The sequence below is a fragment of the Balaenoptera ricei genome, chromosome 21, assembly GCF_028023285.1.
Source record: "Balaenoptera ricei isolate mBalRic1 chromosome 21, mBalRic1.hap2, whole genome shotgun sequence".
Lineage (NCBI taxonomy): Eukaryota > Metazoa > Chordata > Mammalia > Artiodactyla > Balaenopteridae > Balaenoptera > Balaenoptera ricei.
This window is the reverse complement of record NC_082659.1, coordinates 25,658,882-25,686,060: the sequence shown is the minus strand read 5'-3', so window position 1 is coordinate 25,686,060 and position 27,179 is coordinate 25,658,882. Positions and strand designations below refer to the sequence as shown.

Here is a 27,179-nt window from a genome sequence, read left to right as displayed (position 1 = left end):
TTATGGCTCTTAAATCAGATTGCCTAATTGCTCTTCAGATGGGATGAACAAATTTACAGTGTCAAAATCAAGAGGTGAAAACTCTGGTTTCACCACGTCTTTGTCACATGGGTATATTTTAATATTTTTGTTCTTTTGATGAATATATGGCCTTTCACAAATGATCAGCTCTGCCTAGCAAAGATGATTCTGATTTTTGTTTTGTTTTTCTTTGCCGTCTCCCCCTCTTTCGCCCTTCTCCCCACTTCCCTTGAATCAAGTCATAGTTCTCACCGTAACATCTGTGCTACCCTGACACGTACCCCTGAGGGCTTATCACGGCTTGTCACCTACTCACAGAGATTAATTTCTCCTTCAGATGTTTGTCCTTCAGCTTCCTTTTGGCAAAAAGAAAGCCTCAGGATGTAGTGGTCTGCTTCCCCTGAAAATGATCCAACACAGAGACCTGCTGTCACTTGCTTCCCCCCTCCTCTTTACACTTGTGGTTCCAGGGGATGGGTTTTTCTCTGCTTATGGTCCCTGCAGACACCTGACCTTTCCCAGTAGAAACAATGGAAATGACACCAGGATTTGAGTGACTGAAGCTTCAGTTCTGGTGGCAGGTAATCCTCACTGCCTCCTGTCCTACATGGAAGTGAAAGTAGGAAGAATTTGCATTTTCCCCAAACTCAAATGCAGGTGATGGTGGAGAACCGTGAGCTCTATTTTACCTACATTTAAGTTTTGAAAACGTTTTAGACTGTTTATTTTGTCCACACTCTCCATCAACTCTCCTTCTCCCAGTCCCACACATGAACTGGCATAGGACTTTGGAAAAGGTTACACATACCAGATAGCACAGCTGGATTTGGGCAGCAAACTATTCACGTAAAATGTGGAAATTGACATGGTGATGGTACATAATCGATCGGTGAGCCGGAGGAGGAAGGGCAGAGAATGTTTTATACACAGTAGGCAGGCAGCAGAACCCAGGTTAAAGGTAGAGTCAGAAGCATCATGTTTTTGGTAAACAGTATCTCTCCTTTATCGGTATATTGTGTTCAGCGGTAAGTAAAAGAGACTCAAAACAGAGACTTAAACAAATCATGGTTTTAATTTTTCTAACAGAGTGAGAAGTCTGGAGGCAGTCTGGGGTTGGTATGGCAGCTCCACAATGAACTCTAAGACCAAGTCCTGCTAATATGCTGCTTCAATCTTCTTAACTTGAAGAAGTCAAGTTAAAAGCTGTATCTTTAAAGTTGCTTCATGGTTCCAGCATGGCCTAGGATCCTGATCCAGGTGAGTAGAAGGAGAATGGGAGGAAGATGAGGGATAATCTTCACATCAATATACTCAGTCTTCCTTCTTCAGGAATCCCCGAAGTTTCTCCCAACTCTCACTTAATGTGTCTTTGGCTAGGAACCTAGTCCCTTGACCATCCTGATCTGCAGCAGAAGTTGAGAAATGTCATGTTTTTAACCTGAGTACGATGTTGCCCCCATAAGACCAAGTTTTGGTTTGCAAGAAAGCTGTGGGGAATAGATACTGGGTACACAAATATCAGTCTCTATCAAAATTGGTGATATGATTTATTGAGCCCTTCTTTTAAAAAATGATCCTACTAGGGTAAGAATTCCTTATTGTGTAAAGCTCAATCCAAAGATCACCTAATCACAGAATGCTGGCATTGGGAGGAACCTTGAGAAGGTCATGTGTCCCAGTGCAGGAAGCCCCTTTATGGCATCTCTGTCTGATGTTCATCCAAACTTTGCTGGAAAAATTCCAACACAAGGAATCTCACTAGTCCACAAAGCACCCCCTTTCATTGTTGGCAGTGTTAATTATTTAAGACAATAATAGTAATGAAAGCATGTAATAACACACTAATGATACTTGCTTCTATTGAACCATAATATATGTAGCACACCTATGGGTCCTGGATCTTCCTTTTCTCAACCCTTTTTGTAGAAGAGCCATTCAAATTACTGAAGTCGAGTGTCATGCTCTCAGCTCTGCAGAATGTCATTTGCTCTTGTAACACTTCATTTGCCACCAACATGGCTTGGATACGTTACATGCCACTTATTTTTTTCGCATTTTCAAATGTGTACCATTATTTGCACATTGTTTTAAACCTATGTGTATTCTTCTCCGAATATGTTCTAAAAATATTTTTGCCAGGTCTTTGGTTTCCCCTCCTACTCACTCCTTGATTTTCAAGCTCACTTAAAAAAAGAAGAAAAAAAAAAAAAAAACAAGATCATACTAACATCAACAAAAACTCTTAAAAATATTTCCAGGGCTTCCCTGGTGGCGCAGTGGTTGAGAATCTGCCTGCCAATGCAGGGGACACGGGTTTGAGCCCTGGTCTGGGAAGATCCCACATGCCGCGGAGCAACTGGGCCCGTGAGCCACAATTACTGAGCCTGCGCGTCTGGAGCCTGTGCTCCGCAACAAGAGAGGCCGCGTTAGTGAGAGGCCCGCGCACCGCGATGAAGAGTGGCCCCCGCTTGCCACAACTAGAGAAAGCCCTCGCATAGAAACGAAGACCCAACACAGACATAAATAAATAAATAAATTAAAAAAAAAAAAAATATTTCCACTCACCAGAGCAAGGTGATGCTTTTATCTGTTGTCATTTGCCAAGCCATGTCCTTTTTTCTTTCTTTCCTCTGAACCAAAACTTTTCAGTCTCCCTCATCTTTCACTTCATTTTGCCTCTTGATCTTCACTCTTGGTGTCTGTCCCCTACACCTGTCACTTGTCCCCTGCTTTGGGGTCAGAGCCCCTCAGCTCTGTTTAGGTGAGTCCCCGTAATCTTCACTTCTTCCTTAAGTTTTAAAAGAAGTAAAACTTCTTCATAGTCCCATTCTGATATGTTACAAAGATAAGCTTTTTTTATGTCAGAAAACCACTTCTGGGTGGGAATCTAAAATTTCATCTGACAAAGAAATTAGGAGGAATGGATTTTACCAGTGTTACTGTATCAGCATTGGTTAAACAGAAAGTTATTTTGAAATGTGAAAATATGGCAGGGACTTCCCTGGCAGTCCAGTGGTTAAGACTCCGTGTTCCCAAAGCAGGGGGCACGGGTTCGATCCCTGGTCGGGGAACTAAGATCCCACATGCTGCATGGAGTGGCAAAAAGAAAGAAAAGGAAGGGAGGGAGGGAGGGAAGGAGGGAAAGAAAGAGAAAGAGAGAGAGAGAGAAAGAAAGAAAGAAAGAAAGAAAGAAAGAAAGAAAGAAAGAAAGGAAGGAAGGAAGGAAGGAAGGGGGAAAGAAAGGAAGAAAGAAAGAAGGAAAGAAAGGAAGAAAGGAGGAGAGAAAGAAAATATGGCAGGCAACCTATGGCTTAAATAAATCAGATCTCACGTCATCTTCCTTCCAAAAAGGACAGATGTGGGCACTTTCTCAAGATACCCTCAAGGCCCCTGGTTGTGCAAGAGAGAGTGGAGACCTAGAGAATATAGCAGTTCAGCAACCCAGCCACTTGACCAGGTTCCAGGAGAGAACATCCCTCTTCCAAATACTCTCAGCAATCAGTATCACAATGACTTTCTAAAGTAGGATTGTTCTTTATAAAGGCTGGCAAAAGCACAGGAAGAGGCTGAGAGAAATGCCAGAGGGCAAACATGGCAAAAAACAGGAGACCTTGAGTGCTGGCAAGATGCTTTCTTTCTCATCCAGGTTCTGCCCCGACCCCTCACCTCACAGTCAATGACTGAGGAGGGGAAGAGAGAACACAGCTCCTCAGAAAGAAAAACCAAAGCCTGAAGAGATAAGCAGTGAAGAGGGCACAGCCTCACGTCCATGGAAACTCAAAGTTCACTTTTTAAGGACAAAGTCCTGATCCATTTCTTCCTGGGAACCCTGCCAGTCTTTCAAAATAGTAAATGACATGATAGAGTAACACATGGAAAAAGCAGCATAGGAGATTTCACTATGGATTGTCTGATGTCTGCATATGCATCTCACAAACATGCATGTTACAAGTGTATACAAAAGAGAATGAGATACATAAGAATCCTAACAGGAATCTCTGAGGGCCATGTTAAGGGGTGATTTTAATGATCGCTATCATACCTTTCTATACCTTTCCATCTTTCTATAGTTTCCAAATTTTCTAAAGTAAGCTCATGTCATATACACACATAGACATATACATACACACACACACACACACACACAATGGAATATTACTCAGTCATAAAAAAATGAAATAATACCATTTGCAGCAACATGCATGGACCTAGAGATGATCATAGTAAGTGAAGTAAGTCAGACAGTGAAAGACAAATATCATGTGATATTGCTTATATGTGGAATCTAAAAAAAAAAGATACAAATGAACTTATTTACAAAACAGAAATAAACCCACAGACATAGAAAACAAACCTATGGTTACCAAAGGGGATAGCAGGGTGGGGAGGGATAAACCAGGAATTTGGGGTTAACAGATACACACTACTATATATAAAACAGATAACCAACAAGGACCTACTGTATAGCACAGGGAACTCTACTCAATATTCTGTAATAACCTATAAGGGAAAAGACTCTGGAAAATAAAAAAATATATATATATATATGAATCACTGTGCTGTACACCTGGAACTAACACAACATTGTAAATCAACAATATTTCAATATAAAAATAAAGTAAGCTCATGTTATTTTTATAGTTAAAATTACTATTTGACAAGGTAGGAGCGGGGAGTGAATGAAACATATAATACACAAGGAAAAAAAACTTGATTTACCATCTATTGAGCCAGGAAGAATGAGAGAAAGAAGAAATCAAGAAAGACAAAACTGACTACTCTTTTAGAATAGGGTGGCATCGTCTAGTTCATCCACTTAACCCCCTACATTAATTAGTAGGTGAAGAAATGAATAGAGATACTTTTAATGGAGAGGAAATTAAGTTCAGTCTTTCTCTTCCCTACTCAGAAGTTGTTACTGTTCACCTGAGAAAATGACTGTGAACTAATCTAATTAAAATAAGCTTTTCCATTTTTTTTCCATTGGAAGTTGTGTTTTTTTTAAATGACTCATAGGCCTGTAGCTGTATTCTGACATTCTAGCCCATTTAATAATAGTCAAATGCATAAAGTTCTGAAAAATAAGAGTTTTGAGGAGTAGCTGGCCTCATCTGATGTTAGAAATATATATAAAATATAGTGACCAAAACACTGTGGTATGAGCTTATGAGTAGAAAGACAGAACAATGAAATCAAACGGAGAGTCTTGTAAAAGCCCTACCTGTGAAAAAGAATGTAAGTATATGATAAACGTGCCATGGCATATCAGTGAGGAAAAACTAATCATTTAATAAATGTTGCTGAAGTAATTAAGTGGCCTTCCACACCGGGGGTAAGCAAACTATAGCTTGTTGGCCAAATCCTGCCAGCTTCTTGTTATATACAGGCTTTACTGGAATTCAGCTATGCCCATATGTTTATGAGTTATCTGTGGCTACTTTTTCACTACAACGGCAGAGTTGAGTAGCTACCCAAGACCATGTTGTTTACTATTTAGCCATTTATGGAAAAGTTTGCTGACTCATGATCTAGAGGAATTAAAATGTTGAAAATCTACCTCATTTTTATAACCAAACAAACTCCAGATGGGTCAAAAAGCAGAATAAAAAAAGAAATCATAAAAGTACAAGAATTCATTATTTCAGAGGTATTTTTTTTTCTAAATAATATTGGAGTGGAAAAGGCCATTTGTGAAGAATGACAAATCCAACCACATAAATACTAAATAAAAGATGCAAGTCAAAAAATAATCCAAATAAAGACAAGAGGCAAGTGGCAAACAAACAACAACAAAATATATGTAACTTATCGTGGTGAAAAGGGCTAATTTTTCTAGTCTATACAAAGCCGTCCTCTAATCAATAAGAAAGAGGCTACTTATTAAACAGAAAATCAACCAAGGCTATCAAAAGGCAGTTCAGGGACTTCCCTGGTGGCTCAGTGGTTAAGAATCTGCCTGCCAATGCAGGGGACACGGGTTTGAGCCCTGGTCCGGGAAGATCCCACATGCCGCAGAGCAACTAAGCCCGTGCGCCACAACTACTGAGCCTGTGCTCTAAAGCCTGCGAGCCACAACTACTGAGCCTGCATGCTGCAACTACTGAAGCCTGTGCACCTAGAGCCCGTGCTCCGCAACAAGAGAAGCCACTGCAATGAGAAGCCAGCACACCGCAACGAAGAGTAGCCCCCGCTCACCACCACTAGAGAAAGCCCGCACGCAGCAACGAAGACCCAACACAGCCAAAAATTAAAAAAAAAAAAAAAAGAGGCAGTTCAAAGGAAAGAAGATACATTTCACTGTGAAACATGTGAAAAGAAGCTTGAAATCAGTCACAGCAAGAGGAACGCAAATTGGAATGTCTGTGAGATACTGCTTCTCACTTATCAGTTGGTCAAATATTAAAAGTTTGGTAACACACAATGCAGGAACAGGCATTCTCATACATTATTGGTTAGAGTAAAACTTGGTAAGTCTAAAAGAGGGCAATTTAACCTTATCTATCAAATTTTTAAATGCAGACTTACACCTCACAATTCCAATTCTGAGAAGTTCCATAGGTATACTAACCCGCATTAAAAAAAAAAAAAGTTACAAGTACAAGGATATTCATTGCAAATTGTTTGTACTAGGAGAAGACTGAAACCACTCAGATAGCTACCAAAACAATACAATAAAATACAGCACACCCAAACATGAAAATATCGAAATCCCGTGCATTAAAAATAATAAAAAAACTATGTATGTATGATTTGGAACAATCTCCAAAATGTTTTTTGTTAAGTGAAAAGAAGCAGGATGTAGAGGTATGAACTTGGTGTCTTTTTAAATTTTATCTTTTATCTTTCACATGCATAGATTATCTCGGGAAAGATATAAAAACTGGAAAGGAATAAGCACAATTTGGTATATATATATTATATATATATGAAAACTGGAAAGGAATAAGCATAATTTGGTATATATATATTATATATATATGAAAACTGGAAAGGAATAAGCACAATTTGGTATATATATATATATATATATATATATATATATATATATATATATATATATATATATTCCTCCCTTTTATAGGCTAAATAATATTCCACACACACAACGGAATATTATTTAGCCTTTAAAAAGGAGGAAATCCTGATATACCCTACAACACGGAGAAACCTTGAGGACATTATGCTAAGTAAAATAAGCCAGTCACAAAACGACGAATAATGTGTGATTCCACTTATATAAGATACTCAGAGTAGTCAAAAATCATAGGGACAGAAAGTAGAATGGTGGTTTCCAGGGGTTGGGGGTGGAGAAGGGGAACTGATAATTCTTGTTAATGGGGATAGAATTTGAGTTTTATAAGATGAAAGAACAATGGAGATGGATGGTGGGGATGCTTCAAAGCATTATGAATATATTTAATGCCACTGAACTGTACTGAAAACAGGTAAGATAGTAAATTTTATGTTATGTTATTTTACACAATAAAAAGTTTAGAAAAAAACCTGGAAGGGAACCAGGTGCTTAAGGAAAGGTTGAGGGGAGACTTTTCATAGTATGTTTTCTTGTGCTTTTGGATTTTGTACAAATTGCATGAATTAACTATTTTATGTTTGAAAGTTTATTTTTTTCAGTCAATCAATCTACGCACACTTGTATGTATATGTGTGTATTGTATGATCATTACTGCATTTTAAAAACACCACCACCAACAAAAAAGACCAGTCAGAAGTATGCCAAAGTGATAATAGCACTATAGGTGCTATTGGCTGGTGGGACTATAAGTGCTTCTTTTTGTTCCTTTTTTTTTTTTTTTTTTAATTTACAGTAAAATTCACCATTTTTAGTGTGCAGTTCTGCAAGATTAACGTGTACAGCTGTGTAACTTTCAAAATCAAAATATAGAAAAGTTCCATAACTCCCTATAATTTCCTTATTCCCTTTTGTGGTCACCTCACCCCAGTCCCTGGAATCACTGATCTCTGTTCTGCTATAGTTTATTTTTTATCTTTTTTTATAACTGAATTCTACATTTGGGATTCATTTGAAGGGCTTGGGGAAAGAGAGACAAAGATGAACAGAGATAGAGAGACAGAGAAAGAGATCTTTTTTATCATTTGCTAAAATGCTCTTTGCTAATCTTGTTCCAATAAAGGCCTGTCTGGCTAGTGGGAAAGCTATGTTAGCAACGAAGTTGAGTTATTTATCATAAAATTTATCCATCTATGAAAAGACTCCAGGGCTACGGACTTGGAGCCTAGAGCTCCCATTAGAGAAATTACACCAGTTTTCTAAGTTTTATAACCATATGTAAGTAAATCTCTTCAGAGTGGAAGGAAATTCTTCAGGGGATGAGTTACAAGAAGCCCTTGTATTTGTGTGCTGATCGATGCATTTTGGTGCACTTACACAGCCATTATTTCAGAGGATGCCCACAGCAACGCAGGGAGGAGGGGAAGGTAGATGCTGTTCTTCCCATTGGAGAGATGCAGGAAGGGGAGCCCTGAGAAGCTGGTTGTTGACCTGAATATCATCTCCACTGTTCTTTTTTTTTAAACTTTTTATTTTATATTGGAGTAGAGTTGATTAACAATGTTGTGTTAGATTCAGGTGTACAGCAGAGTGATTCAGTTATACATATACGTGTAACTATTCTTTTTCAAATTCTTTTCCCATTTAGGTTGTAACATAATATTGAGTGAAGTTAAGTCAGGCAGAGAAAGAGAAACATTGTGTGATATTGCTTATATGCAGAAGCTAAAAAGAAATGATACTTTTTTTACAAAACAGTTTTTACAAATAAGTTGTAAATGAACTTATTTACAAAACAGAAACAGACTCACAGACTTAGAGAACAAATTTATGGTTACGGGGTCGGGGATGGAGGGCAGGGAAGGATGGTGATGGGAGGGATAGCTAGGGAGTTTGGGATCGACATGTACACACTGCTATATTTAAAATAGATACCCAACAAGGACCTACTATACAGCACAGGGAACTCCGCTCAACATCATCTCCATTGTTCTTAACCAAGCATCGCTTGTCAGCTTGTAATGAGACTTTGAGAAGACATTTTTACAATATGGAAAAAGTGTGAAGATTCAGACAACGAGGCATATGTTTATGAGGGGCCGAGAGGAATACAAACAATCAGGATTCACTCAGACTAATGGACTGAAGTCCCAACAGCGTGGGCAGAGTTAATTGCACACCCACCGTGTGCGAGGACGGGCGGGGGCTCATGGGGTCCTTGATTGGGCTAATGAGAGCCCCTCTGCTCTGGTCGAAGACCTGCCGGGCTTCCTCCTCTGGAAAGCAGGGCTTTGAGTGCTCCCGACGTCCTCGTGAGCATCTGTTACACGTGAAGTGCCTTTGCTGTCTCAGAAAAGAGTTAAATTTGTTCTACCATCATTTCTTTATTTTTATTGAGGTATAGCTGCTTTACGATATTGTGCTAGTTTCCACTGTACAGCGACGTGAATCAGCTATATGCATACATATATCCCCTCTTTTTGGGATTTCCTTCCCATTTAGGTCACCACAGAGCACTGAATAGAGTTCCCTGTGCTATACAGCAGGTTCTCATTAGTTATCTGTTTTGTACATAGTAGTGTATATATGTCAATCCCCGTCTCCCAATTCATCCTGCCCTCCCCTTCCCCCCCTTGGTATCCATACGTTTGTTCTCTACATCTGTGTCTCTATTTCTGCTTTGCAAATAGGTTCATCTGTACCATTTTTCTAGATTCCATCACTTCTGATTTTTCAGTAGATCTTCCATGACATCTGTACCACTTCTGCTTCATAGACTGCATCTTTTCAAGTATTTTGCAAGATCTTTTGCTTTGTAATCTGAGTGTTTACTTGGCACGAGATTGTGAAAAGTTCCGCTATTCTTTAGGAGAGACTCTTTACTTGAGATTTCTCTTAGCAGAAAAGGAAACTTAAAAGATCATGCTTGTCCCAGTAGCTCATGGTACACCCAGAATGTATTTCACAGACACAGTGCAGTATCATAACCAAACAAAGAGCTTTAGAGCCAAAGTGCCACAAAGAGCATTGCAAAATATTAGATAATGACATCTCATGCCTAAAGCCTTAAAAAAAAAAAGCAATAAAAACCTACTTGGCTGAATAACACTTCTTCACGACATTGCATGTTCTGTGCATATCATGAATGTAGAAAATGTAAGAAGTATATCTGTGCTGTTGAGTAAATAATATTCAGTAAATATTTACTGGGTGGTATTTATTATGTGCTGAATAGCAATAGACACAACAGACGTGATGTCTACTTTCCCAGAGTTTATAATCCATCAGGGAGTCAGATATTAATCAAATACTCAAGTAATTACGTAATAACAACTGTGATGAGGGCTATGACGCACAGGGAGCTGTAAGAGCCATATGTTAGTGATGGTTTTGTAGGTCAAAATGACATAATACCAGCAATTCAATATAGTTCAATCTATAGTGGGTTAGAATGGGGACTTGAACCGAATCAGGAGGGGGGTTATCGCCAGGGCAGACATCCCCAAGAAAGTGATATTTGAGCTGGTTGATATCTGGAGGGTGAGTGGGAGGTAGCTTTGTGATGGGACATAGGACGCCTCTTAGGCACAGAAAGCAGCCTGAGTGAAGTGAGGGAAGGGCCTGGTGAGGGAAGCAGGGCAGCAGGAATGGAGCACAGACTGAGAGGAAGGGCAGCTTGCGATGGAGCTGGAGAATTAGGTATTGGCAAGACCATGCAGGGCCTTGAAGGCTATGTTAAGATTTTGAGTTTGGATTTTACCCCAAGATCAGTGGAAACCCATTTAAGGGTTGTAAGCCCTGAAAGAGGAGGGATGTGGCAACTATCTCAGGGTCCCTAAGGCTACTTAAGGAAAAGTCTGGAATCACTTAGGTAGAACAGCCAAGTAAGTCAAGACAATCGTTGGGGCCAGAGCTGGACCAATAGGAGGGATAGACAACCGGACAGTTTTGGAAGATGTTCATCAGTAAGAGATGTATCAATATCACTGGGCCTGCAATGGGATGAGAAACGAACAGTACAAGGAGAATTTTCACGGAATGTGCTGTATGTGGCTGCGAGGGACGAAGGCTTGGTACCGCTACACCATATGTGAGCACGACAACACACGTGTTGCTTACTGCACAGCCTATTATGTAAGTGGCTTCTGGGTACATGCAGCCCTTCTGTTTGGATCGATGGGATATTCAAGTTCAAGGTCAGAGAAGACTCGGGCCACCAGTGGTCATCCTTCTCCACCTCCTCCCTCATCACACCCGGCCCCTCTGCTTAAGAAATGCCAAACACATTTCAAAAACAGCATTCCAAAACGGCACTGTGCTACTTGCCCATTCAGGGTATGCACCAGTCTCTCCAAAATAAGGGTACGTGAGTGGCAGTAAGTCCTTGACTCCTTGGCAATGGCGGAGAAGAGGAAGGTCAATCAGATTTTACATCTGAAGAGCCCCATACAATACAGCATGTTTTTTATGTACACAAACTTTGCCCTCACTGTACGTATGCAATAGTCTACGGAGTAAAAACTCATGGAGCTGCTTACACTAGAAAAAAAAAATAGTCTATGGAATCCATAAGGACATTGAAACTCAGGGCAGTTGAGGTCATTTTTTTAAGGCCATACACCTGGTGGCAGAGCTAAGACCAGATCTGGGACTCTCTGAAATGAAGTTTGGCGCTTTTAGTTCTTGCATATGTCACAGAGGTGCCAAGAGCCAGCTTTACTCCGCAGTCACCAGTCAAACCCCCATGTTTCTGGCATGTAGGCTTTGTTTTCTATTCCAACCATCTGGAACTGAAGGCAGGCTGATCATATCATTAACTGCTGAGTCCTTGGGTATGGTTGAGGGAACCCAGGGCCATTGTTAGGAGAGGACCTGGGCCTTGCTGCGGGCAAACAACAGAACATCAGTCAGCACAAAGGAACACACTGGTTCAGGTTTTGTGGGGCTTGAGCTGCATGTCATTTCAAGAACTATGAAGAAGAATGCAAAATTATAAATACAAATTATGAGGGACAAGAGTGCATACTTATTTAAATTAAAAAAAGAAAATCCACCAATTACAAAATCTAAAAATCTGACAAAACCACACACATGACAAAATTCACAAAAACAATTAACTGCCTGATACACATTTATATTTTTCTCCCTACCTTTTTTCTCCCTGAATATTTATTGATTCCCTCTTTACCTGACAATAATTTTGTAATATTTTTTTCTATAGGGAAAAATGAGAGTCTGTCTTTAACATGATTGATTTAAATTTGTTTTTCTTTACTATTAATAATAAATGAGCTTCTTTCAACTTCACAACTTATTTTGACAATGCCCTATAAATCTTTAGGGTTGTCAAATTTCAGAAAACCTCTATCATATTTTCTCCCTATATCAGTTGTTACAGACACACTCACAGTTTATGGCACTATTACAGGTTTGTGCCCTACAAGCATCAAAATTCTGATGAATTTAATTTCTTGCAATTCCCATTGCAAAAGAAAAAACCAATTTGGTGAATGTATAATTGCATTCACTGACTTATTATGGATATTCTTGACAGAATAGAATTTCCATTTTGACTAGATATCCATGGAACTGAATCCTCTGGTCATAATTCCACACATCAGATGTCTGGTAGAATTTTCCACGGGCTAGCTTCTAGCTCCATACATTTCACGACTTGTCCTGTCATGGTTCACATCCCACTGTTGCTTGGCACACAAGGACACATTCATTCACAATACAATCTCTCGCCTTGCATCTTCTTGACATGATGCCATGTGAGTCAGCACAGTGGGTTTTAGCATATTTCTGGAAGCCTCTCCTACTCTGAGACACCGTGAAATAGTAGACATCACACTAAGCACCAAATAAATGTATCTCCAACTCAATTTTCCCTCAGTTGCATTCCAAAATGCCCAGGGCCCTTCCAACTCCACCTACACAAGGAGAATATTTTGGAGGGAAAATCAGAATAGAAAGAGACCGTGGTCTTAATGAATTGTAGTTTAATGGCCTTATCTTGCAAATTTTACATAACTGTGTAAGCATGTGAACACACGGCTAGGACTCCTTGCCTTGGATTCCTGGAAAAGGCCATGTAAGGGAGGATTCTGTAGTTTAGATTTCATTGGCTTCATGGCAAATCCTCAGAGCAAAAGGAACTCTTTCCTTCTAGGTTTATCTGTGATAGGGCAATACTAATCCATGCATAGGAATATAAAAATTCTTGAAAATTAAAAAATATATATACTACTAATTGTCAAGAAGTTGACAAACTAAGGTTCCCAAATTATATGTGATAATTTTCAATGTAAGTTTCCATCAGTCTCCAAGGGTGAATGAATCACGATGACATGGTTTCCTTATCTAGTTATATACCCGTTTCCATCTCTTATTTTATCTTCTTACCGTGTTACAAGGTAAGCGTTATCATCCCCATTTTACAGATAATGAACCTGAGGATCTTAGACGCTTACGTAGGCTCATCCTGTTTGTAAATATTATCTTAATTCATCTTCCACCCACCAGACTCTCCAGCAAGGCAAATGCAAAGAGGGCTGTTTACCCTCCTTGAAATCTTATATCAATAGTTCCTTCAGCCTAGAAACAAAAGGAAGCCCATCTCACCTCTGCCCTCTGCCCCAGTGATTTCTTAGATTTTGTGACACTGAATTATGCTGATATTCTCTCTCACTCTCTTTTTTAAACAGAAGATGGGGACTCTCTCCTTCACTCAGTCTTTAATTGTTTGATATCGGGGTTCTGTCCTTGGTCCTCTTCTAATTTTATTTAATTATTTTTATATTGAAGCATAGTTGATTTACAATATTACATTAGTTTCAGGTATACAGCATAGTGATTCAGTATTTCTACAGATTATACTCCATTAAAAGTTATTACAAGATAATGGTTATAATTCCCTGTGCTGTACAATATATCCTTGGTGCTAATCTATTTCATACATAGTAGTTTGTCTCTCTTATTCCCATACCCCTAATATTCCCCTCCCCACTTCCCTCTCCTCTTTGGTAACCACTAGTTTGTTTTCTCTATTTGTGAGTCTGTTTCTGTTTTGCATATATATATTCATCTGTATTACTTTTTAGATTCCACATATAAGTGATATCATACAGTATTTGTTTTTCTCTGACATTTCACTAAGCATAATATTCTCCAGGTCCATCCACGTTGCTGCCAATGGCCGAACATCATTCTTTTTTATGGCTGAGTAGCATATATATACAACATCTTCTTTATCCATTCATCTGTCGACAGACATTTAGGTTGCTTCCATGTCTTGTCTACTGTAAGTACTGCTATGAACATTGGGGTGAATGTATCTTTTTGAAATAGTGTTTTTGTTTTTCAGATATATACCCAGGAGTGGAATTGCTGGATCATATGGTAGTTCTATTTTTAGCCTTTTGAGGAACTCTACACTGTTCTCCTTAGTGGCTGCACTAATTTACATTCCCACCAACAGTGTAGGAGGGTTCCCTTCTCTCCACACCCTCTCCAGCATTTGTTATTTGTAGACTTTTTGATGACAGCCATTCTGACCGGTGTGAGGTGGTACCTCATTGTTCTGAGGCCCTCTTCTGACTTTAAACACTCTCCCTGGGTGATCTCATTAATTCCCAAGGCTTTAGAAACCACCTATATGTTCATATCTCCCAAATTTATGCCTCTGCTTTTAGACCTCTGCTCTGCAGCTACCTATGAATATCTTTACGATGATCTCTGCAAAATGAAGCATCTATGAGATTTTGAGATTTATCTCCTGCCGGGTTCTTCTTAATTCACTCTACTCCTGTTATGCCGACCTTCTTTAGTATCTTGTAGATAGTTCCTTTCCAGTTCAGATCTTCACTTGGTATTTCTTCTTCCTTAAACACTTTTCCACACCTTCCCCCATTCATTTGTCCCTTAATACTCGATCAAATGTGACTTCTACAGGAACACTGTCTCTGACTTCTCCCCCAGAGACAGAGTGGGGAGCTGCTCCCATGACTTTTCTTAAGTGTCATTCCATCAGTGAGTATTATTTTGGGCTGCAATGGTCACAGATCCAACCACAGTGGCTTAAATGCACAAAGGTTTATTCTTCCATGTAAAAGAAGTCAGCTGGAGGCTGTCTGGGGCTGATATCCTGGTTCCACAATCACTAGAATCCTGACCTCCTAGTATTCTCAAGGTTACTTCATAATCCAGAATTGCTACTGTCACTCTAGCTGTTTCATTAGCCTTCTTGGAAGGGAGGAAAGCTAAAAGGATCCTTCTTCTGGCTTAGTCATTTCCTTTTAAGGAGTCCTCTTGGAAATTTCACTGAATACTTACTTATGCTTGTATCTCATTGGCCAGAACTTAGTCATATAGCCACATCTAGCTACAGAAGAGGCTGGAAGTTTTGGTTTTCTAATCGAGTACAATTAAAGGGTTCTGTTTCTAATGAAAACTGGGGAGATGTTATGCTGGGGTAGGTAACTGGCAGTCTGCCACACCTTTCTGTGTACGTATCACACCTCTTTTTAAATTATCTGTTTAATTTTCTGAATCTCCCACTCAGCTGAAAGCTCCAAAGAAGGGAATGTATTTTATCCATTTTTCTATTCCCAACGCCTGGCACAGTGGCTGCCGACTAATAAGTCCTTAATAACAATTTAGTAAATACATGAATTAGTTGTGAGAAAACTATTATTGTTATTAAGCGAATTAACATATTCTATAAGGCCCTAGGAAGAAAGAGACTCTCTGCCTTGTAGAAAGGAGAAAGAGGAGGAAGGGCACAAACGGCCACACAATTACGTAATCATGTCAAATTAGATCTTGGTTTATAAAAGCAGGACATGCTGGAAAAAGACCTTTTGTTGAGTGAACTCAATAAAAGGGAAATGAATCTTCAAACATACGTTAACTCATGTCTATTTATGGTGAAGACAGAAAGTAAGTGGAAGACGATATATTATGGACATTCTTGAATGTTCATCACCGTTTTAAAATGTTAGCATTTCACTGTCAGCCGACATTATTTTCTCTCTTGCTCTCCTGTCTAGTTTTAAATACTTTGTTGTGCTCATAGTTTGGGATGATGTATTCTGAGGAGTTTTATAAATCATTTATTTTCTTTCTCACTTATTTCTTCTCTTCTGACAAGTTGTAACTAATGCTCTGGTCAAGGACACAGAACAATGCAATTTCTATCCTCTGGCTGCAATGAAAGTAAGTTCACAAGGCTTGGAGTAGAGCTCAGTTGCCCCAAGGAGCACCACCATCGTGCTTCTCTTCCTCCTAAGCCAGCTTCACTGAACTGAGAGACCCTGCCATGATTTTAAACCAGAGTCATAAAAACCAGCATTTAATATTCCTGTGAGAGCACTGCAGACTCCAAGGATACATATTTACATGTTGACTTAATCGATCGGATGTTAGCTCTTTTCACCAAGAGAACTCCCCTTGCAATTTTCAAGGGCTCCTAATATCCTAATAGTTCTCTCTTCAAAAAATTGTTTTTCTTAGATATTGAAAATGTGTGCTCCTGTGACGGTTACAATCTCTTCATTTTAGAATGCATTCTGCCCCACAATGAAATGAAGGAAACGACTTTACTGTCTAATTATTTCCTGTGAGGTGTGTTTTCCCAGCTAGACTCCAAATTCCTTGAATGTCAGGATGATGTTTCATGATTTTATGCAGCCTGATAATAACGTTGACTACACAGCCAACATCCAGTTGCCCTTTGTGTTTTGAACCAAGGGTTGTAAAATGAGGATTATGAGGAATGTAACTTATGGTGAAGTTTAAACATTTCTCTTCATGTATTTGAATGCAATATACAATCTTCCCCTTCATGTCTTTCACCAACTGATAAAGCAAGCATTTCTGAAGTGCCCATCAACTCTCGGCATTGGGCTTGGATAGCCTGGATTCACATAGAAGTAAGGCACTACCTGGGAGTCAAGGTCCAGGACAGGGACCAGACTGTATTCCACTTCTAAGGCCCTGTTTTCTCCTACTAATCATAATCTCCTCGGCATCTCTTACACACACACACACACACACACACACACATACACACATGCGCGTGCGCGCACGTGCACAGACACACACACACATCCCTTGTCTCCGCCTTCCTTTGAACAGATACCTTCTACACCTCCTTCATCTGGAAGATCATTAACACTTTGCTGAGTTCACTGAACTTCTCTCTCTAGACTATTTTGTGATCACCCAAGTCCACTGTAGGAACTATGAAAATACGGAAAAACACAAAGGTTGAAATAAAACAACCTATAAAGACACAACCAAGAGGCAGAAAAACCTCTTTTTTGCTAAGCGTTTTGTGAATCTGTTTCTTTCTCCTCTTCCTTCCCTCTCTCCCTCCTTCCCTCCCTCCCTTCCTTCCCTCCTCCTCCTTCCCTCTTTTCTTTTTGGGGGGGTGAAACACTAGTTTATATGATTTGCCCTTTTACAATGGGGATGTTCTATTAAGTCATTATTGTTTTATAAGACCTTTTAATATATAACTTTTATATTTATGGCAAGTATCACCTCCTTTGCTACCTGACTTATAATTTTATAATGTATTTTAACATAAACCTTTAAATTTTTAAAAAATAAATCAAGTCAATCATCCTTTTACTTTAAAAATTTTGTCTTCAATTTATGCTTAGAAAGGGTTTTTCTATTCAAGATCAGATAATTACATAGTTTTCTATAGTTTCTTTTATCTTTTAAATTATTAGATTAAATCAATCTCCCTACCCTCTGTCTCCAGGCAACAATTGAGACAGCTTTCTGCATAGATTAGTTTGCCTTCTTTGGAATTTTAGATAAATGAATTATTCAATATGCACTCCTATTTGGTCTGTCTTCTTTCACTCAGCATAATTATTTTGTATCATTCATGTTGTAGCATTATGTCAACAGTTCATTCCTTTTTAGTACTGTTGTAATAAATAATGTAATTATAATGTAATAATAATGTAATTAGTATTGTATGCCCATGACACAATTTGTTTATCCAATCATCTCCTGATGGACATTTGGGATGTTTCTAATTTTGGCCATTTAAAAATAAAGCTGTTATGAATATTTGTGTACAACTCTTTGTGTGGACATATGCTTTCATTTCTCTTGATTAAATACTTAGGAATGGAATGGCTGGGTTATATGGGAAGTGTATGTTTAACTTATTAAGATGGCTGCCAAAATGTTTTCCGAAGTGGTTGTACCATTTTATGTTCCTGCCAGCAGTGAATGAGGATTCCACTTTCCCTATATCCTTTCTAACACTTACTATAGTCAGTCTTTTAAATTTTAGACATTCTAATTAGGTATTTAGGATGATCTCATTTTGATTTTAATTTTAATTTCCCTAATCACAAGTGCTGTTTGGCATGTTTTTATGTGCTTTTGGTTATTCATATATTTTTGATGAAGTGTATATATTAAAATATTTTACCCATTTTTATTGGGCATTTTGTTTTCTTTTTATTGATTATTATAATAAGTAAATGATTACTTTATTATTATAATAAATTATAATTATCAAATAATATCATTATAACTATAACATTATTACAGCTTTATAATTATAAATTTATTATAGTTTTATTACATATACACTTATTTTACATTAAAAATCATTATTTTATTTAATTGTACTCTTAATTATTACTTTCTTTTAATTATAAGTACAAATTTAGTATAACTTTATCATTACAATAATTGTTAACGATTGGTAGCTTGGACGTTTGAATCTATTTCATTCATCTGTGTTTTGCTCTATCATGCTATTTTACTTTCGGTAGCTTTATATCATTTTTTCATGGATAGCACTGCGAGTTTTTTATTCTTTTTTCTTTTTTTAAATTTTATTTATTTATTTATTATTTATTTTTGGCTGCATTGGGTCTTCATCACTGCGTGAGGGCTTTTCTCCAGTTGCGGCGTGTGGGCTTCTCATTGCGGTGGCTTCTCTTGTTGCGGAGCACAGGCTCTAGGAGCATGGGCTTCAGTAGTTGTAGCATGCAGGCTCAGTAGTTGTGGCTCACGGGCTCTAGAGCACAGGCTCAGTAGTTGTGGCGGACAGGCTTAGTTACTCCGTGGCATGTGGGACCTTCCCAGACCAGGGCTCGAACCCGTGTCCCCTGCATTGGCAGGCAGATTCTTAACCACTGTGCCACCAGAGAAGTCGGAGTATTTTATTCTTAACTATCATTTTTTTGGTGAGAGGAGGACCAGGCTATCCTCATCTGTTTATTTCAGAAATTGGTAAAATTTTAAGAAACTCATTTTTGAAAAATCAGAATTGAGCTATATTTTTTATAATTTTGGAAGAAATGAGATCTTTTCAATATTAGGTATTCCTGTCCATTAAAATGGCTCCTTTCTTCACTCGTTCAATATTTTGTATTTGTTTAATTTCTTGCCCATTTCCTGGTAAGCTAGAAAACTTGAGATCTTTAAGGCTTTAGGACTTCCCATTAGCTTGTCCAATGTCAGCCAACAAGAATCACACAATTTTAGAGATTGAAGCTGGAAGACACTGCAGATCATCGTGTCCAATATCCACACTGGGCTATGAGAAAATAAAGCCCAAAGAACTGAAGCACTTCCTTTATATCTAGAGTATGTTATAATATGTCTCAATGGTGGTCCCTGACTATTACTTTGGTGTCCCTTCTATTATATCACTATATCTCTCCTATATCTGTTTCCTAAAATTGGCCTCTGTTTTGCTAAGGTCAGTGACCTTGACATGCATTGTATACCCCAAGTTCACTGTGGTAAAAATACCACCTTCCCACAAGTCATGATATATGTGAGGGCAATTTACTTGTCCAGTGTCAAGGTAGCAAGACAGGTAACTCATGGAAATGTAAAGAGGATGTTGCCTAGTGATATGAGTCATGGGCTTCCTGGCCTGGGTGGGTTGGGAGTGGGGGGCCCTCAGATGGAGAGATGGAAGCTTTAAGGCACTTATGAAAGCTGGTCTTGCTACAGGGTGGAATTATAAGATGAAAGTGGGTTTCTTTATCATCTTGGAAACATTCTTTCAAGACATTGAGGCAACCACAGAGGGGAGATTGCAGGCTTTTCTAAATGACTAGACCTTACTCATTTAGTAGAGTGGATCTTCACCTTTTATGGGTCAAAGGACCCTTAGAGAATCTAGTAAAAAAAAAAAAATCCAATCCACTTTCCATAAAAAGGCACACACATTTCATACAAACCCTGATGGTTCAGAAGGGCAGAAAAATAAACGCGTACAAGAATCACTAGTGAAAGCAAACAAGTGACTTCGTGAGCCCTTGGATGAAGGTGAAGGTGAAAACGCAGAGTCGTGTGCAAAGCATGCAGCCTTCAGTGAGCAAAGACACATTTTCTTATATGGGGGAAACTGTCATCATCTATAAGGATGGCTGCTGCTCCAATAATGGGCAGAGGGGGGCTCGAGCAGGAATCGGTGTTTACTGGGGGCCAGGCCATCGTTTAAATGTAGGAATTAGACTTCCTGGGTGACAAACAAACCAAAGAGCAGAGATTCATGCAGCCTGCAAAGCCATCGAACAAGCGAAGGCTCAGAACGTCAGTAAGTTGGTTCTCTACACGGACAGCATGTTTACTATCAATGGCATCACTAATTGGGTGTAAGTCTGGAAGAAGAATGGATGGAGGACAAGCACAGGGAAGGAGGTGATCAACAAAGAGGACTTCGTGGAACTGGACAGGCTTGTCCAGGGCATGGACATTCAGTGGATGCATGTTCCTGGACTTTCGGGATTTATAGGCAATGAAGAAGCTGACAGATTAGCAAGACAAGGTGCGAAGCAACCTGAAGACTGACCAGGTCCTTTAATTCTTGGAAAAACTTGAGCCAGTGGCTGTTTGTCACCTTTACTTACTGGTGTGAAAAATAAAACTATAGGCTGGACCACTGCAGTCGATGGGCAAAACAAAACAAAACAAAAAAACCCATCTATGGTTTTCACAAGCCCTGCCACAACTCTTCCCAAGGGTTTCATGTTCTCTTAGTTAAGAATTCCTGGGGAAGAAGGAAGTAGTCTGTTAACTATTTTAGCATCATCAGGTAAGGAAAGAGAGAAGAAATAAATTATGTGTATGTGTGAATGTGAGGATGGGAAGCCTAACCTGGGATGCATTAATCAATATACAATGATTTTTCTAAAAATCTGAGTGAACATGTCCCAGGATCAAAAGAAAAACTTGTTTTTTACACTCCTGGAAACAGAGCTCAGGGTACGTCAATTTACTAAGAGTGGACGTGCGACCACGAAATGGGAGGAGGGAACTGAGGCAGTAAGAGGTTAAACACTCTCTTTGAACACAAACAACATTGATTCAATAAATATTTACTGAGCATCTGCTAAGGAAAAGGCACAGTGCTGAGTGGTGGGGACAGAGTGCTTATCTAGAGAGATGTGGTCACTGCCCCCAAGGAAGACACACATGATAAAATCAAAGGGGCTCTAACAGTTATTTATTATAATACAGTGCTATATTAGTTCTATTACTATATAGCATACTAAGACACAATTTAAATAGTCATTAGTGTTCTTATTTTACAGATGAGGAAACAGTGGCCTAGAAAGGGTAAATACTCTTACATCCAGGATTAGAACCCAAGTCTCCTTCTCAGACTTTTAATGAGCACCTACTGTGTGCCAGGCCCAGTGCTAGATGTCAGCAATCTTTCATTCTGTTAGAGAAATCCCACATCTTCATTAACTAAATGTAAACTGACGTTCATCCACCTTTCTGCCTTTCTAATCAGAAATGGGCCTTAGTTACTTATAAACTCACAAAGATAAGTCACCACTTACTGGGGATAAGAAAGGAAGAGTTATTTTCCAAATTTTCCCAGCAGGAATTATGAACTCAGAGAGAAAAGAAGTGTACCTAACTCATGATTCCAGAAAATGAAAATCTTCAATACTTTGGAGCTTTCTGGAAGGAGAGAAGGAGCACGTTCAGAACTAAAGATTCAACATTCAAGTAAAAAACATATTCTGTTGCCTTCTTACAATTTATTATTCTCTGTTTGTTTATGGCAATGTTTATTTTCCCTGTCCTCCTCAACCATACAGCAGGATGGTGTGCAGGGACCACTTAGGGTATATTTTTAAATCCTTTCAAAGTTGATCTCCCCCAAGAAAGGGAAGAGATCCAGGAGAGCTACCACCCATGCCCCTTATTTTCTCTGCTGAAATGTTTCATCCCATTTCCTCCAAACTCTGGAGGAGGAAGATTTGTTCATTCAAGTACACTCAAGCAAAAAAGGGACCCCATGAACAGATGAATGGATAAAGAAGATGTGGTACATATATACAATGACATACTACTCGGCCATAAAAAAGAATAAAATTTTGTCATTTGCAGCAACATGGATGGACTTGGAGGGCATTATGCTAAGTGAAATAAGTCAGACAGAGAAAGACAAATACTGCATGATATCACTTATATGCGGAATCTAAAAAGTACAACAAACAAGTGAATAAAACAAAAAAGAAGCAAACTCCCAGATATAGAGAACAAACTAGTGGTCACCAGTGGGGAGAGGGAAGGGGGGGAGGGGCAATGTAGGGGGGGGAGGGGATTTAAAAGGGGTTATTATGGGATTTTATGTGTGTGAAACTTTTGAAAATTGTAAATCAGTGTAGAATTTAAGGAATGTTTCATTCAATAATTTTTTTTTAAAAAAGACATCTGTTTATCACATCCATTTTGAAATGAGATGTGCATCTTGAGAGCCTCAATCCTGTCACTGCAAGGAGATGAGTCCTGGGAAGGAGGAGAATCAGAAAGGAGATGGCTGGGGAGGAAAGCCAACATTGACCAGCAGCCCTGGTGGAGCTTATGACCAGCAGCTGCCACTCGGTCAGTCCAGGGGTCACCAAAGACCACCAGTTAGAGCTTCACGTGAGACTGGCAGCTGAACACCTCCAGGGCTTACCTGTCTATTCCTTTGCTACCTCCAAACACTGCTTATTTCACACAGAAAGAGCACTTCACTCATATAACCATCTCATATGTATCTTACAAGAAACCTAGGACCTCTCTTTCTCATATTTTTTAGTACCTTGTCCTACCCCTCACTTCTAGCCCTGGTTATCTAGAAATATTGTGTGAAGTTTCCAAAAGAAGTGCAAGGAGACATAAAAAAAAGGATAAGGAACTATCCCTTTATGCATACCATGTGTGTGGTACCTCAAAGACTCCTCAGAGTGGACCAATTCTCCTATTTATTCTTTTCTTTTCAGTCTGTACAAACAGTCCCCTATTATAAATTTGGAATGTCTGGTATCATAATCTGGAGAATAAATTGTTTAGAAAATGTAGTCGTAAGTTCAATGATTTTCCATAAAGACAGATTATTAAGGGGCAGATGAGAAATCTGCATGTCCGTGTTGCCTGCCAAGATATGTCCTGCCCCTAGGGAGGCAGAGCCATTAAAAGATGAAACACAGAAGTAAATCAATGGCATTCCGATTCGCAACATATCTTTAAAACAGAATGCCTAAAGGTATCTTGATCGTACTTTATAAATATCATCAATATAAAAGGGAGCTAATGGGTATTTTTCAACTGGGGGAATTCAGAGCAGGGAATGTCAATACCTTTTATGCTTACTTGGTTCACTCACTAACTCATATATCCTACACAGCGTTATTTAACACCTACTAAATGCACTTTGCTGGGATACAAAGATGCATAAGATTTGGACCTTGCTCCAAACAAAAGTCTGGTGGCCTTTTTTGAACCATTATTTTTCCCTTCCCAATCCCCCCAAGTTAGCCATCTTTGGAAAACAGAAGTAGTGCAACATATGAACTGGATATGTTTAAAATGTGACTATTAAAATAGTTGTTTTACCTTGGAGTGCATAGTCCCATAAAAGGTATGTTATAGATAGTGGTTGTGTCTCAATCTAGTTTAACACAAAAAACTATTTCACCTAGTATATGCCCCAAACCTATACATATGCTACATGATAGCAGACAGTGACATTGATATTATAGTTAGAATTTCAAAACACACTCTAAAACTTAAGTAACTGGCCGTATTTTTTTCAGTATAAATTGTAATTCATTATGATTTTAGAGTATATAAAATATTTTTTAAAAACAGAAAAAAAGGACTTCCCTGGTGGCACAGTGGTTAAGAATCTGCCTTCCAATGCGGGGGATACGGGTTCGAGCCCTGGTCCAGGAGGATCCCACATGCCACGGAGGAGCTAGGCCCGTGCGCCACAACTACTGAGCCTGCGCTCTAGAGCCTGTGTGCCACAACTACTGAAGCCCGCGCGCCTAGAGCCTGTGCTCCACAACAAGAGAAGCCACCGCAACGAGAAGCCCATGCGCCACAACAAAAAGTAGCCCCCGCTCGCCGCAACTAGAAAAAGTCCGCACGCAGCAACGAAGACCCAACGCAGCAATAAATAAATAAATAAATAAATAAGCTTTAAAAAAAAGAAAAAGAAAAAAATCATTCATCATAAACAATGTAGAAAAATCTGTTAATATTTTGACTGAAAAATAGATCTAAGGTATGAGGGAAATTTCACTCTAGTGGGATGAAAAGGTAAAGGGAAATATTTGAGTTGACCCTAAAGGAAGTTCAAAAGAGTGATGGCATTGGTTTCTTCATGTCACTTTCAAATATTTCCAGGGACATCCAGACACTCACCTTTGTTCATGACAAATTTTATTTTGTGGTCAAGAAAGGAGAGAGAAGATGGAAAAGACCAGAAAGTGGTGTGAGAAGAGGTTTTCCTGAAATAAACAGGAAATAGATGGAAGTGAGATGGAAAAAAACAAAACAAAACAGAAGGGGCTTAGACAGGATGTCTAGGTAGATATGAGAAGGAAATTGATTCTTGGAGCTAGGATTAACTGTGCAGCGATAATTAAAAGGGAAAAGGAAAGTAGGTGTGCGGACCAGTCAAGCAACCTTCTGAAGTAATTGGCAAAAGATGGGATCACAGGATTCCAACCCAGTTACCAGGTGGCACCTCGGATGCCAAACAACTTGCAAGAGAAAGAGGAGCATATGCAAATGCAGCCCACGGCTTAGATGTGATCTTAAATGGACAAATGTGTATCTGTGAGAGTGCCCACAGCCTCTCTTAAAAAGCCCTTCCTATATTCATGCTTGTTGAGTTTCAAGCTTGTGTTCTTTGAGAAAGCGACACTTTAAAAACAACTTTGCAGTCACGACCATTTCAGACTCATTAATTTCACCCTTCGTCCTCATCACTCTCACAGCATGAAATCTTGCAAATACTGTTTTGTCTAACCTTCCTCAATCTATTTAATGCAGAACATTAAAACCATTTCTCGCGTATTAAAAATCTTGGTTGCAGATCTTCGTGTTTTAAAAGGACATGGAAAAGCAATAACTACACCAAACAAGAGAGGATTTCAGTTGCATAAATTTCCCATAATTTCGTTACTGTATGAGGTGTCAGTGAAGACAGCTCAGGAATCTGGGCTGTCTGAATCAATTTGTTATATGAGGTGCATGTGAGTTGACAATGAACTTCTACCAATATGTATTGAAAATTTTGGGTTCCTGGGGATCATATTCAAGACCCGGCAGGGGACTTCCCTGGTAGTCCAGTGGTTAAGAATCCACCTTCCAATGCAGGGGATGTGGGTTCAATCCCTGGTTGGGGAACTAGGTTCCCACATGCCGCCGGGCAACTAAGCCCATGCACCTCAACTACTGAGCCCACACACCACAACTAGAGAGCCCACACACCACAACTAGAGAGCTCGCGTGCCGCAACAATGGAGCCCATGCACTCTGGAGCTCGCACCCCGCAACGAAAGATCCCGCATGCCGCAACTAAGACCCAATGCAGCCAAAAATAAAAATAAATAAATAAATATTTTTTAAAGAAAGACCCTGCAGGATTCCTATTCTTAATGAGTCTATCATCAAAACGGGGACCTCCAGAAAGAGAGATCAGCATATGTGAAATAACGCTAACTTACAAATAGATCGTTAATTTATTTGAAGGGGAAAAAGTCTGCCATGGATTATGGTAATTAATTTAATTAACTGGAGAACAGATTGAGCTAAATATGAATATTTTTTCCAGAGATGCTCCCTAATGTTTGCTTACAGCAAGACATGGCTTTTGAAGAATTGTCCTGTTTCCATTCAAGGACTCTAGAGAGCCAGCTGTCTAGCTTTAGCTACCCATCTGCATGTGTGTGCATGCTTATGTCCACTCAAAACAGTTTTGGACATACACATAACAAACGTCAACAGTGTTTCGTTCAGGACAATAGAATTAAAGGGAAGGAATAAAGGGTAAAATGAGGAGAGAGATTTTAGTTTTTCATGTCATATGCATCCTTCTATTCTGTTTGAGTTTTCCATGTGAATATGTAAAAAAAAAACCACTTAAATATAAAAACACTCATACATTGTGCTCCAGTGAAAATACAAAACATCTGGGCCTCTGTACTTGCTTGATAAAACACTGGGAGGAGGAGTCCCTTTGGGGCCCTGACTCCGCCTACCCATGTAGGAACAGTTGAGGCACTCAAACTGTCCAACCGCTTTAAGCAGTAGCCATGGCAGTCTGAATTTTCCTCATGCTTTTGGAACTTTGAAATGACAGAAACAGGATAGCTGTGGGGTCACCACTCACACATGAAGAACTCAGTATCGAGTCGAAAAAGGTGGAGTCCTTTGTGGATCCATCTGAATGGTTAGCTTCCAGACTATGAGTAGCAGGTCTTACCATTTCCTGAGCAGCAGAATATATAATACATTAATTGTATAATGAATGTCAATGTCTACTACACTAACATCTAACAATAAACTAAGTGGCTTTTATATTTTGAATTGCCAAGTGAACTCTGTTGAGTTTTCTGCAGAGCTAAGATGTGGTTCTTTCCTAATATAATTTTGAAGTGCATGGATCTGGGACGCAGTGATGTGAGGGAGGCACATAAAATACTTGCCACTTCTAAGAACTCAAATGGGTGCAGTTAAAATGGAAGTGATTCCAGGTACACAAGTGCCACCTTCCCATATTTTGAGGAGGAGCCGTGACCTATATTTTTAAGTTCCTTTAGTAATTTTGATGTGTTTC

General features: G+C 39.1%; 1 protein-coding gene and 1 pseudogene across 1 annotated transcript in view; one reads left to right on the top strand and one right to left on the bottom strand.

Annotated features, from left to right (window-relative positions):
- The window catches only part of NRG1 (neuregulin 1), a 1,029,871-nt gene that overhangs the window by 366,291 nt on the left and 636,401 nt on the right, over positions 1-27,179 (bottom strand). The gene's annotated exons all lie outside the window — the stretch shown is intronic.
- On the top strand, positions 20,197-20,978 carry LOC132356719 (ribonuclease H1-like; annotated as a pseudogene).